This window comes from Propithecus coquereli, unplaced genomic scaffold (genome assembly GCF_000956105.1).
Source record: "Propithecus coquereli isolate 6110/MARCELLA unplaced genomic scaffold, Pcoq_1.0 Scaffold205, whole genome shotgun sequence".
In the NCBI taxonomy this organism is placed as follows: domain Eukaryota; kingdom Metazoa; phylum Chordata; class Mammalia; order Primates; family Indriidae; genus Propithecus; species Propithecus coquereli.
The window spans coordinates 1,170,258-1,175,334 of NW_012145523.1; positions in this window are offsets into that span (position 1 = coordinate 1,170,258).

A 5,077-nucleotide genomic window follows, 5' to 3' on the forward strand; every position below is an offset into this window, starting at 1 on the left:
AAAAAAAAAAAAAAAAGAATAGATTTATACTTTCCCCCAAATCAATTTATAAACACCTTCAGAAAACAAATTAAGAAAAAAAAATCTTCAAGTGAAAGTTCTCTTCAAACAGAAACTACTCTCCTTTTTCAGTTTTGTAGTCTTCTAAGTTTACCTTCTCCGTATACCTTTTTAAAAGTTCCCTCTGGGCTTCAACTGGAGCAATAAAAACGGAGTTTAGCCAAGACATTTAGAAATGTTGCTCCTCCTCAGTGAATCTACATTAGGCAACAATAGGGGGTGGGGTAGTCTATTCTCAACTGTCGATTAATAACTAACTTAAATATTACACATAACAGTTATTAGAAGTTATGGATTCCACATACACGAGGTTTAAATGAAGATACAGAAAAGCATTTGATTAGTTTTTTCTTTTTATTTGTTTATCTTTAGCAACAGAGAGCAACAACATGATTACATTCATTTAATAATGAATTGATAGTGAAACATTGTGTGCTAGGCTAAAGGGAATACCAAGAGCTTTAAGAATTGTTCCTTTCCCCAAAAGGACTTAGGCCTGTATCTGTATTGGTATCTGTAAAACTAATGTGTTTTCATAGGTATTCTTGAAAAATACTTGAATAAACCCCAAGCTTAATAATGATTTAAAAAATACTAGAACATAGCTCATTCTTGTCTAACATAGTGTGTTTAAATAGAGACCAGGAAGAAATATATGTACATTCCACATAGTAGAATTAAAAAAACCCTTTGTACTAGGGAGAACAGAAGCTGTGGCAGACTCTGCTGGTAGCGAACAGGCCTTTGCGAGGACTTGGAACTTCAAAGTGTCTATTTTCAGTACTTTAGGCTACACTTCTGCTTGTCAATAGCGAAGCCTCAATTTAACTTCTTTCTGTAATCTCATCAAGTAAATTTTCTTTCTTTTCAAATGCTGCATACCAATTATAAATACAGTCCTTTATGAATGATGACACTGTTGGCCAGCCATCAGAAGGACAAGCACTTTAGGTTTGTATTCCAGCAAGGGGTCCATAAATCCTTTCACCTTTGTTCACTGAGAACTTCCTATAGGCATTCACGAGATGGCCATTTGGGGTGACAAGTATAGTCTATAGCCATAGGATTGGGAAACATACAAAACACTGACCTGAACCACATGAGCTACAGACAAATGAATAACTCATTCATTTATCCACTCTTTTGTTCATTCATTATACTACTATGTATGGAGTCCTGTTTTAGGTACTGAAGAATCAATGCTAAACAAGGATGAGTAGCAGTCCCTACTCTGTGGTTTATGGTATTGTGGGAGAGACCATCATTAACTGAATAACACTAGTAACACGAACCAGCGTAAATATTCCGTGGTGACACATGGTGGGAAGGTGTGGTCCTTGGAGCTGTGCTACAGCATGTGCTGGAGGAAGCATGGAGGGCAAAAGGGACTGAAAAAAGATGGTATGGCCAAGTCTCAGAGGACTATGTTACCCGGTAAGGCTGAAGGATGGGCAGGGACAGACATTCAAGGGCTTGGAGGAAGAGCAAAGGAAGGCCATTAAACAGGCTATCATATGATCAGATAGGTGACAGATGATGGTAGCTTGAATGGCATGGTTGTGGCGATGGAAAAAAGGGAGTTTGGAGAGATATTCAGGAGACAGAATGGACAAAACTTGATGATTGAATGGATCTTAGAGATGAGGGAGAAATAAGGTCAAATATGATTTCCAGGTTTGTGGCTTGAAAAAATGGAGCAACACTTGTGCCATCCACTGAGACAGGAAATACTGGAAGAGGACCAGGATTGGGAAGAAAGATTATCATTTGGTTTTAGACATGCTGCATTGAGACATGCTGACATGTCTCAAGAAGAAATGGTGAAGCAGGCAGTTGGATATGACCGGATATGGATATCCAGCAGTATTCAGTAGAGCTTTCTGTGACGAGGGAAGTATTCTATATCTATACTGTCTAATATTTTAAACACTACCCACATGTGGCTGTTTAAATGTAAATTAATTAAAATTAAAAAATTTAGTTTCTCAGTTGCTCTACCCACATTTCAAGCGCTCAGTAGCTGTATGTGACTAGTGACTTTTGCATTGGACAGTGCAGTTCTAGAGCTTAGAGAAGCAGTTTGGGTTGGAGACATAACACATTGAGACATGCGTACATGAGATTTAAGATGGTAGATAACACTGTCTAGGGAATTAAGAAGGAACAGGACTGAGGTTCAAAAAAAGAAAAGACTGTCCAGAGAAGAGGGGAGTCAGTGAAAAGAGGAAAATGGCAAGGACTCAGACTCAAGGACCTTCAACTTGTAAAGGCTGGTAAAGAAGAATGAGCCTTTAAAGGACACAGAGAAGAAGCAATCTGAGAGGTAGGAGGAAAACCACAAAACCTTAAGAGCTTTGTCATAAAAGTCAAGGGAAAAGAGTGTTTTGAGGGGGAGGAATGAGCAACAGCTAAGTGCCGCTGGAAGGTCAAGAGAGATGAAGCCTGAAAATGTTTATTACATCAGGGAAACAGAGGTCACTGGTGACTTTGGCAAGAGCTATTTCAGAGGAGGGCTGAAGCTGCCAGGCAGATGAGGTGAGTGAGAAGAGGTGAGGTGAAGGAGAGAACTGACAACACAAGATAAATCACGAGCTCCTTGTTCCAGGAGTTACCAATAAAGCAGAGAATTGCTTAAATCAAATCAAGGTGGAGTCAATATCATAGATATCTTCAAGGCACTGAATTTACCCTATGAAGTTACCAATTTTGAATGTTTTGTCATAAATATGAAGAAGTACACATTTACTGGTGCTCCCTTCCTATCCTAACTACCTTGGAGAGTTGGTATGAGCTAGACCAAACAAGGGCTAGGAGGCCATGTCAATAAGTATTTTTTATCCTAACAATTAAAAGCAACAGAAGGCTTTTCTTTTTTTCCTTCTTTTAAAAAAGATTTTTATTATCTAAAATTAGAGCATGCACAAGAGGAGAGAAAAGTATACCCCATTACTTCCATGTGTACTATTCATCACCTGGCTCCAGTACCATTCGACTTTTAGTCCTGCCCCATCCATACCCTCATCCACTGAGGCTGAACAGTTTTAAGCATGGGCGCAACATGATTACACTTGTGTTAAAAAGATCATTTTTTGCTGCTGGGTAGAGCAAGAGACAGCAAACTTCCAGATAGTAAATATTTTAGGCTCTGCCAGCCAGACAGCCTCTATGGTAACTACTTAGCTCCGTTGTCGTAGCTTGAAAGCAGCCCTAGACAATATGTAAGAAAATAAATAAGTGTGGCTGTATCCCAATAAGACCTTATTTATGGACACTGAAATTTGAATTTCATATAATTTTCATGTGCCACAAAATATTCTTCTTTTGATTTTTTCCCCCCTTATGATTTAAAAATGTATTATTTTTGCTCACAGGCAATACGAACACAGGCGGGAGGGCCCAATTTGGCCTGTAGTTTGCCAACACCTAGGGTAGAGAATGAATTGGAGCGAGCAAGAGGAGAAGCAGGAAGACCTGCCCGAGGATACTGCAGGAGTCAGGAGCAAAACCTCATATTCCTGTACCTAGCAACAAGATAAGAGAGCATGGTAAGTATTTATTAAGTTCTGTACCATCAATTCCACATTTGTTGAGTAGCTCCCGTGTCCTAGGCACAATGTTAGGGCTGAAGATACACAAATAAATGAATGAGAAATAGTTTTTGCCATTGAATCTAGTTGGGGAGACAAATATGTTTTTCTCTATGTTATGTATCACAACATGGTATTATGGAATATAGATGAAGTATTGATTAGTTCTGCTTGAGAAACATCAAACACGACTTTAAGAATGACATTTAGGTAGGACTTGAAAGATGAGTAGAAGTTTGCCTTATAGGGAAAGGGGGAAGGTTTTTAAGGCAGAAGGAAAAGCATGAATAGACGCAAAGGGTCTTGAAACACAAGCTTCTGCCCTATGTCTTTCTTTTGGATTACTGCTAACTTGAGGGGAATCAAGGAGAAATCTGAATAAATTTGTAGGCTAGAAACCTGTAAAGGGGGGGTGGGGAATTAAAAAAAAAGAAATCTGTAAAAACGGAGTATCTCAGGTTTCAAGAGAGAGGATAAGTGGTGGAACATTAAATGGTCCTACATGATCCAGGCACTGGCTAAGTCTTCTACCTCTCTTTCCACTTCTCTCCTTGTTCACCCATGCACCAGTCTTTTTGCTCTTCCTTTGAGATGCCAAGCACCCGACGGCCTCAGGCCCTTGACCCTTGCTCTTCCCACTGCCAACAGTCTGATTCCCTGCCTCCCTTCCTTCATTTCTTAGAGCCCTCCTCTCACCACCCTATCTGAAACAGACACTACTCTCTTAGGCTAACCTAATTGCTTTTTTTTTCCCCATAGCATTTATTATTACCTCTTTCATTTGTTTGTTGTCTGCACCCTCCCCCTCCCCCAAATGTAAGTTTCATGAAAACAGGGTCTTTGCTTTGTTGCGTCTAAAAGTCTAGAACAGTGCCTGACAAAATAGCTGCACCAGAGTATTAATACAAAAGATCAACAAAAGGAGTGAGAGGAGGGCAGGGAAGGGCACATGATGGGTTGGAGGTGGAGGGAATGATATTGCAGGAGTGCAAGCCCAAGAGCCTCTATGTCATTGGCCAAGTAAGATGGGAGTTCATCTTATGAGAGGTGAGAGGGATTGAAGGTTTGGAACATCTATGGGGAATGTGAAAGAGCACTTGGGAAGGAAGTTGGGAACATAAACATTTGAACTCAAGCCAAACAGATAATTAGTTGTACTGTGCCTAGGGGTGGGGTGACGTCTAGAAGAAAAGACAGGACCGTCCCACTCAGGATGTGGTAACGTGACTTATCTTTCTTGGAAGTGAATACAGAATTACAGGGTGGGGAGAACGAGGTAGAGGCTCTTGAAAGAATAAGCAGGTGAGAGTGGCAGTAATGAAAAAGTAAAACTTGGAAGGGAGCAAACAACCCATTTCAGAGCCACATGTGAGTGGTACAGAATTTGAAGGAATGAAAACAAAGCACAGACAAGGTTCCTTTGCTTTCAT